General features: G+C 35.5%; 1 long non-coding RNA gene across 1 annotated transcript in view; it reads right to left on the reverse strand.

Moving 5' to 3' along the window:
• Positions 1-13,068, reverse strand: part of LOC107308030 (uncharacterized) — a 38,853-nt gene extending 25,785 nt beyond the window's left edge. The window contains exon 1 of the long non-coding RNA XR_001552600.2: positions 12,982-13,068. This is a non-coding gene — a long non-coding RNA (uncharacterized LOC107308030). The remainder of the gene's footprint in view (positions 1-12,981) is intronic.
• Positions 13,069-14,673: the final 1,605 nt, after the last annotated feature.

A 14,673-nucleotide genomic window follows, 5' to 3' on the forward strand; every position in this document is an offset into this window, starting at 1 on the left:
AAAGTAGAGGGTTGAATGGAAGACTGTTTTTAGGGTTTTCTGTGACACTTAGCTGGGCTGTCAGTTCAATTTTGTACTACATATGGATTTGGGTATCACATCTGTCAGCTTCAAAATGCTTTCAAGTGTTTCAGTCCCACGTAAAGTTCTTTGGCTTCAACTTCTATACAAAAAATTACATTGCAAGGCTTCATTGAAGGCTAAACCCACTTCCCAAAGGAAGAAAGCAAAACACGCTGTTTCGCACCCACAGCATCCATTTCCACAGTGGAACTGCCACTGACTAAACACTGGTTAATTTCTTACCAAAAGAAAAGAGAGAGAGAAAAACGTGGGTCTCTAGAAGAAGCAGCCCCTCCTTTCTTTCACTGAAAGCTCCTCTGAGTCTGCTCTATCTCCTGTGCTTCATTCCTCCTCAACTTCATGTTCATATAAATTTGCTATAGGAAGAAAAAAAAAAAAGAAAGAAAAAAAAAAGAAAAAAAAAAAAGCACCTGCCCTTGATGTTAATTTTTGCCCCATTATGACTAGTAATTAGAAAGCACTAAATCTACACGCAGTAGCACTGCCATTTCTGTATCACTCTGATTCAGCAGTGTTTTTCATCTTCAAGTTTCTCTTCCTCATTCTCTTCTTAATGGTGATCACAATGCTTCTCAGAGTCATCACAGTAGTTGAGTAGCTCAGACATGACAACAGAGAAAGAGCACTCCAGTCTTTCTAAGATCGCTCAATGAAAAAAAAAACCACTTTCTTACATGGGACCATTGTCAATAGAAACTCACTCTGATATAGCTCTAGGAATATCATCCCTCATACATGATTTTATATTTATATAAATATCCTCTTCAGTAAAATAATTTGCTGTTAAAGGTCACCTGAATTTTAATAAAATTAACTTGGTCCTTTCCAAGTCTTCAGAGAGAACTGCTTCTGTTTGAGTTTGAAAATTAAAGACATAGTATGTATTTTACCTAATTGTATTAATCTCTGTTATTAAGATACTTAATTTTTTTTTAATTGAGATTCATTTAAAAAAAAAAAAAAAAGACAAAAGCCAAAAAACCAAAAACCCTTCACTTAACAACACCTAAGAACTTTGCTGGGTAGAGCTTGAATCTCCACTCTCTATTTTGCTGCCTGCTTCTGAGGAGCATTGTACAAATAAGCCATCTCTGTTGTCCTAGGTTTCCATATGTTTATTCTTATCCACTTCTAAACTCTTCAGACAGAAAATGTGATATGCATGTTAAGCAATAATCTCTGCTATCTTTTCTTGTTAGCACTTATATTCCTACCCCAAAAATATTTGTCTAGGGACAAATTTATCCATGATACTGCCTCATATTTTGCAAATGGAAATGACTCCATACTAATAGGAGAGCAGGTACATTTCATGCCCCAGACGTGAAGAATTGCACTTATTTAACTGATTTTGCCTTTCGTTAGATCCTGGGTGTAACAACTTCATACAGAATTCAGCAACTAATTGTTTGGAAACAATTCATTGTAAATACTTTTGCATTTATAGCCATTACAAAACAATGAAGATAACATCTGAGAAGGCTCCGAGTGAATTATTGCAGGAAGAAGCTGCAAAGGATGTGCCATTGTCATTATTAATAAAACTTCTGTCTGCCTGCAGAGCAAGGAACGGAGATAAGCATCAGCTGTGTCCCTGGAGGGAAGAGACAATGAAAGACTAGTGGGAAGAAGAGTGACACATCCACCTATGATCGTCTATGTGGAAGATGAAGCATGCATAATGGTTTGCTCAGTTCAATTTGCACAAATGTCATGGCAAAAATACCTTTCCTATTCTTTTACTGAAAGCCTGCCCAGCATGTCTAAAATTCTGGATGAACTCCTAACAGGCTGTTAGGCTGAACTACACTTAACTAGTATCAGAAGAAATGCTCATGTTCCTTGTGTACTATATAGAAATTTGCATTGTGAAGGTAAAATGTTTTCAAAGATGCACACAATACAATGAATCTTGAGTAATTTCCAGTCTCTTTAGAGAACATATACAACTGTATTAAAGACTGTTGTTATAGAACAAAATAACAAGAGCAAATAAAGCGGAAAATAGCAAACTAGATGAAAAACCTCAATTTTCCAAGGAGAGAAGATTTGCTGAAACTAAACCAGATGAGAAAATATTACTATTTCTGAGAATGGACTTATTCCAGTATAACTGAAAATTGTTGTTACTGTGAGTGTACAATTTTTTATCCTCCGTACAAACAACCCTTAGAGAGGGACAGGATGTGACAACACCCATCCTATGAGGATGGGTAAATCACAGTGCTATTTTTTCTCTAGATCAATAAACCTCAAACTCTCTAGACAAAGAAATGCAACAGGGAAGTGAGGAATGAACACTTAGGGGAAATAGTTTCTTAATCCAACACAGCAAAGCCAGAATAGAATGATTTACAGACTTCTCCAAGGTCATTCACTCTCTGCCTACTGTGTTAAACTGAGAGGAACATGGACTAATCTCTGGCCTTAGTGACAGTGACTGGCTTGCACTTGCACTGTTCAGGTGTCATCTCCTCTATACCATATACATCCTGAAGACAGTTACTTAGCATAATTCAGTGCAGGGCCAAAGAAATAATACAGATAATCAATAGCTAATTTAGGATATGATTGTTGAGGACCAACTGTTTTGATTATGTAACGATACTGAATACTAATGAGTAGGAACTTCTCATTTGCACTGTCTTGTTTATGACTATCAGTACAATAAAGTCTTAATGCAAAGACTGTAAGTGGCCTGAATATCACTCAGTACTTTAAGAACTGCTATTACAGTGGCATCTAATTCCCTGAAATATGTATAGTCATACATATATATCTATTTATTCATACATATATACATACAAACACATGTATACTGAGCTGCAACGATGGATCCAGTGCTTTAATATTCTCTTTGGTTCTCTTTTATTTAGCTTTACAGACAACATTTATTCTTGTGAGAGTGCATGAAGGAGATAAGATATGATACAAAAGTTACAATACTTAAATTTCAGAAAGCTTTTAAAGGACAATTTGGAAAAAAAGAAAAAGATAAAGAAAAAGAAAAAGAAGGTTATACAGAAATACACTGTAGGTACTTCACTCTACACAATTTAATATGTATATTGTACACATTATTTCAGTGTTTCTTTTCCAAGGTTCCTTCTCCATTTGTCATTTATACAAAAGATAAATAGCAACAGTTGAGGGACTCAGTCTGACAGGAAAAGATGTAGGATTTTGCCTTTCTTACTCCCCTCCTCTAGTATGTCTTCCCCTTCAATTATAAATTATTATCATCAATTATATTTAAAGCTCCCATTCCTGAGGTTTCTCCTTTCTACTTCACTCCATAATTGTCTTCTCCCTCCTTCTCTCCTAGATTACTTTTTTTTCCTCATCTCACCACTTCCTGTCCAAGCCTGGTCTTTAAGTAATTTTTTTCTGCACTCCCAGAATTCAATCTACTTTCAAAAATCAACTACTGCTAGCCACATCTTCACTTTCCTTCTCCAAGTGGTAAATCTGGTGTATGCTTATCACTGAAAAGCAAAGGAATAAAGGCATAGGCATGAGCTTAGCATTTTTTAAGCTTTGAAAATTTTTTTACCTTCTTGTCACAGAAAATGATGTCATTTGTTTGTCATCTGTTTCTAACTGAAACAAATGGCCTTATGTTTTAAAATCTGATGTGAAGTTTATTTATAATTCTTTTTGATGTGAGGTTGTTTTAAGTTAAATAACTTCCGACAGGTTCTCTTTCCTTTTGTTCTTATTTGGAAGGGAACAGGGGAAATCCTGAATCAATAGGTTTTGTTTTGTCAGCAAAAAGTCCTCAAAATGAGAAAGAAGAATGCTGAAAATTAAGATAAGTTTTTCATGTATGAATAGACCATACAGTTATCAAGAATTAGTCCTTCCACAGAAGTAACATATCAATGACTGAATTTGTAAGCTGGCATCTAGTCAAACTTCAAAGCCATCCAAGGTATAAAAATATATCCAACTTGCTGATTCTTAGCCAATCTTTCTTTATTCGGCACACATTCAGAGGAGAGGTCTTTCAAAAACATGTCATTTTTCTGCTACATTTATTCTTATTCTCCTTTTGCATTCATTTGGTTGGATAACAAAGAGCATTATGCTCAGCCATAGCAAAGCATTTGTATAGACAAGCTCAGCAGGAGATTTCATGTTGTGCTGTCAACACTGCACAATGGTAGCCTTTTTTTTTTTTTCAGATTGATCTTGATGCAGCAAGACTTCCAGAGCAATTAATATATTGATATTAACTGAATTGAAGACTTAGCATTACAAGATTAATGGCTTGTAAGAATACTAATTCTGAGATTGGAGTTACCTTCTATGAATGGTTACACATGCCCTAATATGTGGAACACAAGAATTTCTATCAAGTATTAATCCACCTGTTATGTAGTTGAGATCTTCTTATGTATCTTGAACATACGTTTTCAGGAATGTTGCATTCTTCCACATATTTGTCACTATTGTTTGATACAAAAGATGAATGCAGTAAAATTAAAAAAAATAATAAAATAAAAAATAAAAAGATTAAAATTTCTGAAGCGTGAAATGCTGAAAGACATGATTTCTTGTATTTTCAAAACAGAGAGCATACTCGTCAATATGCCTTAATGAGTTCCTGAAATTAAGAAACACAAAACAAAAGTGGATAATATGCATAAAAAGAAAATCTGTCTCTAAAGTGCACCTCCTTTCAACATACAGATAAATTGTTTCACCTGAGATCTCTAATAAAAGGTTAGAGATTTGCCACTGACTTCAACAGAATTTTAATGGACTGTGTGTCTGAATATAACTTTACATGCTTGTTACTGAATAGCACTTGCAGCATCAAAAAACTGTAATAATATTTACTACTTACTATATACTGGTGTCACTATGAAATATTTCTACAGAGGTAATTAACTGATTTCTGTTTAATGCTTATATACAGAAATGACAATGAACTATGTATATAACATAACTTAATTTCATAAAAGCTCAAAGTAAAATACAAGGAATAGTGAACTGTTCAGAGCAGCAAATTAGTCTTAGGATATACTCGACTACAGGAGAGGTGAGGTCCTACAGGCATGGGATACAAAACCCAAACAAGTTCCATTCAGTGACTGTTTAGAATAGATTGTGTAAGCTTATCCTTTCAGTGATATTTGAATATACCTTCTTTTCCCAAGGAAAATATATCTTATTTCAAACATGGAAATCATAAAATTTTAATGAGACACGTTTTCTTAAAACATCACAAGGGTGATAATATCTGTGTTTTTCACTGTATGTGGCAGTAACACAAGTGAGAATGTTAATAGAAAATGGTTTTGGATGAGTTTGCATTTTTCCTTTCTCTAATGGAACCATTCCATCCATTACCTTCCCCCACTTATCGAGACATCGATGTTTAAGTTTTCTATAACAATAAATAGCTTTCTTATGCCACTGTATGGCCTAATTCCTTTAACTGTAAGTTAATCATCTTAAAGCTTTTCAAACCTTCACAAAGCACAGTCTAGATGCATCAGAACACATTTTTAAACTTCCTTAATGAGAAAGTCATCAGTATTTGAAATATATGTTCTCCCTCTAAATCAAATTTAATTTGTTAAAAACATATTGGGATTATTTAAACTGCTATGTCTACTGCTATGTTAGAGAGTTAAATATCTTGTGTTTTTAATGGAAACATTTTCATGTAAGAGAATGATAGATAAAATACATTTTATCTTTTCTATACAGACCTGTTCTGGTTCTGTTAAGCTAGGAAGAAAGAATAGGTTTTACCAGCACATAGATGTTAAAAGGATATATGAGAAGGAACTTTAACTCTGTTATGTCTGGGTTGGATTCAGGTCTGATTTTCAAAGTAATAATAATCAATAACTAGGAGACTATTTAAAAAAAAATAAAAATAAAAATTGAAAGTTCTTTTGAAAATAGTAGATCACAGACATTTGGAGCTTTGGATGTGCTGCCCAGTGAAAATAAACTGTAGGCCATATGGGGATTTGTACAGGCTGGGCCTTGAGGCTGACATTTCAGGATGAAGTCAATGAAAAACAGAATCACAGTGAAAGGTTTTGTAGATGTTACTAGAAAAGCTTCATAGGACTGCAAGCCAACACAAACCAATGGCTATGTCTATGGTGGTAAATAAAAAATATCCAGAGACCAAAACAAACTGTGACATTGTCTTTGGAGGTGGTCCCTGGAACAAATTATCCCCAAAACTGCCAAGTTTTCACTCAGAAGTAGTTGTTTGAAGAGATCCTCCCAGAGACTGGAACCAAGCCAACAATTAAGTAGGGCTTTCAGCAATGGATCCAAAATTGTACTTCTCTCCCTTGCCTTCTTTTATTTAGTGCACAGTGAAAATTAGTGCCTTTGTCCAGAGTGATAGTGATGGGAAATGATTAAAACATCATATCATCAGATATAGTAAGTCAAACGAAGGATTTCTTTGAGGTTGCAGAGCCTAGAAGTCAAGGCTATGTTGCAAACAGCATTAGTTGTCATTTATTTTGGCCATTGTGACACAGCAAATGATGTGGTGTGGCTCTACTCATAAAGACAAGCTTTCCTGGAGCTTTCTAGCCAAGCCTGATGAGCGTAAACAGCCCATGTCAACTGCACAAGAAAGTTCTACATTTACCATTTTGGTTTTGAAAAAAGTTCCCCAACCACATTAGCAAAGTATTTGAGGTCATTTATAGAAGCATAATTAGACAGACACTCTCTTCCTTCCACATTTCCTGTCTCTCTTATTGCCCATCCCAGCAAAACAAAGTAAGTATTTTTACAGTGATTTTGGACTTGCAACAGACAGAATCAAAGATATTTCCCTTGTGTTCTCCAATTGTTACAGTACATTTCCAAGAACATATTTAAGTCCTAAACCAAAGCGTGCTGATTCTTGTTGATTTCGAGAACACTTCAGATCTAGATCTAAGTCTTGGATCACTGGCATGAGACAGAACCCCATGTAGGATATTCAGTTTTTTTAGGTGGTACAACTTTCTGAAAATGAATACTTAAAGTGGAGACTTTGCCATATTGCTGAGAGCTCCATCTCGTGCAACATGAAGCCACTAGCTTTGAAAAAATGCCATAAGAACAGCATTTTGTGCCAGATGCTACATTTATTCAGGGTTACTTGAGCAGAAGAAACGAGAAATATTAAAGCAATGTTTACATAGTGAAACGTAATATCAATCATGCTACGTACATTAGTGATAAGAGCAGGGATTGAGTTGTTTTGGATAAAGCTGAGGTTTCATCCTGAGGATGGAAAATTACTAGTAGACTGCAAATATATCTTCCTAACTTAATGTTATTTTTCATCTAGTATGAAATAAGTTTTATTGTTTTACTGTTTCTTTTTGACAAACTGATTTGTCTTTAAAAATGTTTGCATTTTGAAATGTTGTTGTTCAGACATCTTGTCTCAGTGGCCAATACAGTTTCTATGTTTTTCTAACACAAGATTTAAAAAAAAAAAAAGAGGGGAAAAAAGATGCAAGCTATCCACAGAGAAGTCAGCTACTCAAGAGCAATAAAATTAAACAGTCTCCTTAGAAAACTGTACTCTAAGGACCTTGCTATACAGAGAATCAGGTTGAACACCTCTGCCTCCTTAGGGAACATCCTCTGTAAAAGAATGTGCTCAGAGCTCAGAACAAAATAGCCTTAATTCACATCACAGTTCCTGATGAGAAATCCCTGTCTGAAAGGAGTCATCACCAGCAAACCTCTCTCATCTCTCACACCAAACAAGGTGGAGGACAAAAAAACAAGGTTCAGAGCCTGGGAGACCTACATGTACTTTCTATAGTTGACCTCATGTCCCATCTATGTAAAGTACATGGGCCCCACACATTTTTCCTATAAAATCTGCTAATCAGTTATGACTAAGAAAGGCTCCTAATTTCCACCACCCTTTTCTATATCTGACCATAGCTTGGCTGTATGCAGAATGGAAGGCAGTTAATTTTCATCTTTGTATAACAAGGAAGGTTATTAATGCAAAGAGGACTAGCACTTTCCCAGAGGAAGGCAGGCAACATCTTGTCCCCCTACCCACCTTCCACATGACAAGCAAACAAACAAACAAACAAAATTGGCAGTGAAGGGAATCACTAGCTACAGAACAAATGTGATGTAGTAACTCTTAAGAGATGGAAAAAGCTACAACACTGCTAAACAGCTTGAAGAAACAGGAAGGAACAGCTGCTCAAAAAAAATGCTCATGATCTTCCCATGACAAATCCAGTGGGGAGTATATGAATTCCACGAATTATAAGGGAACAGCCAAATGAAGTGCAAACTGGGGAGGCAGATTAAAATAGGGACTGGACAAAGACCAAGAGGAGAAATTAGCAAGAATGGATGAGGCATCTGAGACCCTGCATATAGAAGAGGAGACAAGCAAAGCTTTGTGGAGGGGAGGAAAAAAAACAATCAAAACAAACAAACAAACAAAAAAACAGATGGGAAGTTTGTATGGAAACACTGTTAACACCTGCCACAGGTATGTTATGTTTTCTGTATACGAAAACATTCATTACAACGAACTCTGACCAAAGCACAATCACTGAAAGAGACCTGTCAGAAAGGCAGAAGAGACAAGCAGTCCCAGTCAGTACTCTGCATACAAGGAAGGTAGTTCAAAATATTACCAAAAAAAAAAAAAAAAAAAACCAACAACAAAAAAAACATGATAGAGAACCAGGATGAAAGGGATGTCATAGCAAAAGTGTTGCTAGGTTTATTGAGTTGTGCTGTGGAATTTCTAATAATCGTATTCCCTATAGGAACAAATGACTCCAGAGAACTACATTTACACCATATTTAAGCAACTATTTCTTCAGACAATAAAAAATCTTAAAAAATAAAATCAAATGGAACTGTGCAGATAAGTAACTTGCAGAAGTTTTCCCCATGCCAAACATGGGTGAATAAAGTAAAGTGCTGATACTGGAAACCAACCAAGGGAAGATCAGATAGGGTAGATTGGAGGGTTTTGAATTCACAGATCACTGGAATGCCTTCTGCAGCCGGAGCCAACTGTTTGGATTGCACTGTCTCCACTTATGCAGACAGGTTGCCAACCTCTTAGGCACAGAACTGGCAGGGCCTGTTAGGCAGGCTGTGAACCTTCAGGAGAAGGAGGGAAAGGAGAGCTTTCATGTAATTTGAATAATCTGACTTGTACTTCCAACATACAAATTAAGCGAGAAACTAAAATTGTTCTGAAGCAAAAGATGAAGGATAACAAGAATATAATGCCTGACGCAAATGTGTGGGGAAACAAGCAACAACTAGAAGATGCCGTACTAAATAAAAGAGATTACGATCTAGAAAGACTAACTGAAATTTAGTGGGATAATTCCTGTGTGTTGAAATGACAGGATGCAGTATACATGGGAAAGGAAGAGTGGAAAAAATCAATAGGTGCAAAAATGTCATATAGTGCCTTTAAAGTCAATGTGTTAGAATTTCTATAGTGACAGCAGTAAGATGGTGAAAGCCTTGAGTAGACATAGAAGAAATAAATTAGAAGAAGAAGAAATTTTTAAAAATATAGTAACAATAGCATGCATTTCATTTAGGACACTATTTTGGAACAGAGCCAGGAGAAATGGCACAATTCATTCTTCTGAGTAAATTTTGGCCAGTTCTCTTGCTAGCATATACAGATAAGGAGTTATCCAAACTTGTCAGTTTCATACAGTGAATTCCAATGAACAAAGATGGTAACTTGGGACAGAATTTCACTAGCTGGGGAAAGGGTGTTGAAAGTATGGAAATCCAGATAATCTGGACACTCTAAATAAATAAATAAATAAAATTAGATAAATAACAATTCATAGAGTAAAATGGTGGAAGATGATCAACTCCACTTTCAGAAAGTTTTCAGAGAATATAAATAATTGAATATGATATAGAAATAAATGCTTTCAATGTGCCTTTGTGGGGGGAAAAAAAATCTGGGATACTTTTGGGGAAAATGTTTATGGTTCAAAATTCACTGGTGTTGTAGAAGAAGATAACAAGGAAAAGGATTGGTCACAGTATCCTCCCCAGGGCTTTTCAGAATCCAAAACTCATGTACAGGAAGGAGTGGCAGGGAAAAAATCCAAGGACTTTAACAGGACTTTTATAGCAATGGAAGTGGGAAAATGAGTAGAGGTATAAAAAGAGATATTAGCAATGAAAGAAAAGGAAAAGAAGATGAAATTTAAGGTGAAGCTATAAAACAAAAGGTCAACCTGGACTGAATATCTCATTTAAGATAAAAATAAATAAATAAATACAGACAGACAGTTAGAGCCAATGCCCCCAAAATTGTCTTCAACTGTTGGGAACAGGTCCAGAAAATTACACAGACTTTTGAAGTATTCAGGAATCAAGAACAATCAAGGGATCAGTCCTTGGCATAGAATGTAGGAAATTTAGGGTGTGGTTTATGTGCTCTATCTTAGGCAATGAAGGCTCCAATATCTTTGAGCCAGTTCCTCTAGGTTTTTCATGATCAACAAAGGAAAACAGGAAATTAATCTCTGCGCAATAATGCTGGCTTCTGGAATAAAGTTAGACAAATCTTCACATCTACCTTTCTCCTGTGAGCATAAAAAGCAGCTCTGTTTAGATTTAGACACTGTCCTTGGAGATCTTCACAAACCATCTGGATTTAGTCCTTGGCCATCTGCTCCATCTAATCCTGCTTGAACTTCAGATTTAGACCAGATGACCTCCAAAGGTCCTTTTCAATCTCAACCATTCTGTGATTCTATGATCTATTTTACTTGCATTTCAAGTCAGGCAATAAATCCCACTGTGTTCTCCTAGGAAATCTAGAAGGCTGAAGTAATGTGTACAAGTTTTACAAAGCTGATTCAAAAAATAATAAAAATTAGAAAGTTCATGTAGTTATTTTTTTATATATTTTATTCTGGCTGGTTGTTTGATTGATTGTTTGTGCTTTTGTTTGCCAATTTTGTTTGTTTGTTTGTTTGTTGAAATGCTAGAAATAGGTCAATATCTTCATAAGAATATTTGTGTCATATGAACAGAGTATAGATTTGCTTTGTTATTCCAACTTAGGCTAAATTTTATTCTAATCCAGCACTCACAGAAAAAAATCATGGTAAACACTGAATATAAGCTTTGCTCTACCAGAAAATTGCAAGTACACTTTGATAATTACAAGTGTGAAATCCTACCCTCTTTGAAGCTGATGCCAAAATTCCCATGAACTTCACTAAGATTTCATCCAAAAAGGGTGAAATAAAATAATGTTATTTAAAAGAGCAAGTTGAAGAGACGGGACAATACTAACAAAGATGAATGTCAAGCTCACTATTAGGAAAACATTCAGTAGTAGGTTTTAATAACCTCTGAAATAATGCCTTACTAGAAATGTTTAATGTTGACTCATTAAGCCAACAGGAAGAAAAATGAGTTGAAAAAGTTGACATTGGCAAGGAGAGGGAGCAAAAGACCTAGGAGGTATTGTCAATGTCTAATCTCCTCAATCAAAGGGGATAAAATGGAAAAATGTAATCCTAATTGCTTTCAGAAGTTTTAGATTGTGTACCTTATGGAGATGTGAGCTAGTGAAAGAGTGCATTTGGAAAAGTATTTTATAGTAGAAAGAAAGGAAACAATTTAGAGAACTTTAACACCTTTAATGGCACCGTGCTGAGAACAGGAGGAAGCCATCAGCATGAATGAAAATGCTGTGCATATTCATTGCAAGACATAACAGCTGTAGACATATCCTCACTCTAGTGGGCCTTCTCATCTCTAAAATGAGCATAGGTAATGCCTATTGGCCAGAAGCTGTGTGAGGAAATGTGTAGTAGACCTGTATTTCAGGTCTACTGGGACTATATTGTATATGTGTGAATCATACTTTTCCTGATGTCAAATAAAACTGTTTTATCTTCCCAACAATCATTCTCTTCTAATGAAAAGGATGGGATAAACAGAATCCGTCAGTGGATCCAGCAAGAAAACTGGTGTTACTGAATTGCTTGGAAATCCAGCTAAAAATTACCAATATTTTGCTTAATTTGAATGATCTTATTAAAATATTCCACATTACTCAGTAGATTTCAAAAAAAAAAAAAATAGTGTTTTGTTAGATAATTTACAATATAAAGCATACAGAGTCCACTTTGCAAGGTAGATAACAGTTGAACGATGAACATTGTTCACTAGCAATCAGCAATCGAAAATTAGCCATCCCGCTGTGGATGCAGAAAAATGATGTAAGTCCACTTCTGTTTATCTTTGCTGATTAAAACACAACTGTGACAATTGTATATTTCATTAGCAAGCTAAAGTCATGGGAAACACTGAGAAAAATTAAGATTAACTACAGTTATGAAAATAAGAGTAAAACATTTCCTTCTTCCTTAACACACAGAAAATATCCTTGCATTCTTTCACCTCTTTATTTTGCTGTGGCAGCAACCATGAAAGGAACTCATTTTCTCAGTGCTGCACCATATCAGTGAGAAGACATATCATTAAAAATACTCAAAAGGAAAAATCTCCCCAGTCATACAAATGTGCTGTTACTTTACAGTTTTAACCTCTATAGCTATGACATCTACAACTGCCACTGAAGTCAACAAGACAGACAAAAAAAAAAAAAAAAAAAATCAAGATAAGGATGTCTGAACTATAACACAATCGTCAACAGTTCACAATCAACAGTATAAAATAACCCCAAGAAAAGTCAAGTAAGCAGAAAATGTGTTAACGTGATCTGTGTTGTGCACTAAGTGAAGCAGAAGCCCAAAGGAAAATATACTATGTGACATAATTAAAAACTGTAAAATAAAAGAAATATTAAGGTTGTGGAAACAATAAAGTTTCTTAACTTTTGCATGGTTAATTTTTGTTACTTACAAATGTCAGGCTTTTGGACTAGTGTAACTGTTCCAGTTCTTGGAGGTCTGAGGTGTACAGTTTCACTGGCAGTGACCCTGAAGAACAATGCAGCAAAGTTATTCTTGGAGACACAAGGCGACAGGATGTTCTCATGTAGGCAGTATGCAATTATACATTGTTATCTAGTGACAGCTGATCCACCAGCCAGCGTGTGCTGCAACACAAGTCAATATTGTTTCTCATACAGAGAGGATAAACCTTTCTACAGAGCAGAGGCTAACTCTAGCAAGAGTATCCAAGGGAATAATCAGTTTCTTTATTTGCAGGTGTAGAGAAGAGGTTTATGACTGCAGCTGTATTGTTCTTCCCTTTAATATTATCCCAGATTATATTAATTGCTCCATAATGTGTCTCTGTTATAGAACTAACTTAGATAAATACCTCATTTTTTTTTGTTGTTGTTGTCTTATACATGCAGGATATTTCTCTCACAGCAGTCCAGTGTGTCTATATGAAAGACCAGCTTAATACCAATGCTTCTCAACCTAAGACTAAGAAGGAATCTAGAGATAGGAGTTGAAATACAACACTTTTTTGCCTACCTAAAGATACCCACAGTGAAACTGACATAATGCTCAAGGACATCTACCTCCAAGTTAATCATCTTGGTTTCCTTTGTAGCTACTGGAGGGCAACAGGAATTTCCAGGATTTATCCCATCTTAATCCGTAGCAGACACCTAAAATAGGCCAGTCAATAGTGCTCTGAAAATACCTATTTCTCCTCATAAATGATACTGTAAATATCTGAAGATTTCCTGTGTAATTGCAAATAAGGTTAAATGTCTGGGAAAGAATGTATGTTATTGAAAACTGGGCAAACGAGAAAGAAAAATAGTTTGCATTAAGCAGAAATTTAAACATCCATTTAATCTTTTATCATTTCTCTGCTTCCTTCATCATCACTTAGTTTGATGTTTGTTCCTTAATCCTAAAATGAGAATGGGCTTGGTCAACAGTCACAGTCAGTTTACCTTAGCTCAGCCCCTAGTTTTTTCTTACCAATGCATTTAAGTTTCATTTCTGGGCATAATAATGTACGTCTCCAGTATGTGGGTAAATGTTTGCATGAGGGCTCTTGTAGCTGTAGGTAGGGGGCAGTTTTCATCCTTAATCTATTTTCTCCGTGATAACTCAGCTCTTTTCCACACTATGTACACTCTATGCATATTATGTGAGCTGCTCAGATTCCCAAAGCTGATCTAACTAAGGGCTGAACAACTTCTTGACAACTGTGAGCTGGATTATATTACAGATGTTTGCTCAGGGCAAATAATTCTTATCTGATGTTGCTGCTGTCCTGAGGACTAGAAACTGTCCTATAGGCCACAATATCCCCTAGGCTACCAGTTGGATAGCTTTGTTCTAAATTAACCAAAGAGTGGGTGGTACTAATAAGCATATAAGAATAATACTAAATTGAGTAACGTAACAAAATAACGTATTGTCCATAAAATCCATTTTTCATGACCCTCTGGGCTAGATGAATACAAAGCATTTCATTTGAGGTTAAGCTTGAGCAGCTACTGCAAAATAGAACATCACTCAAAAATTCAGCTACCAGTAGAGCAAGATTTGCCTTCTGAGTGTGCATGTATAAAGAGAAATACTTTTTCTGGTTTACTTTTGTGAGATAAAATTCTATCTGGCT

The sequence above is a fragment of the Coturnix japonica genome, chromosome 1, assembly GCF_054131305.1.
Source record: "Coturnix japonica strain WE chromosome 1, WE-NBRP24, whole genome shotgun sequence".
NCBI classification, from domain to species: Eukaryota; Metazoa; Chordata; class Aves; order Galliformes; family Phasianidae; genus Coturnix; species Coturnix japonica.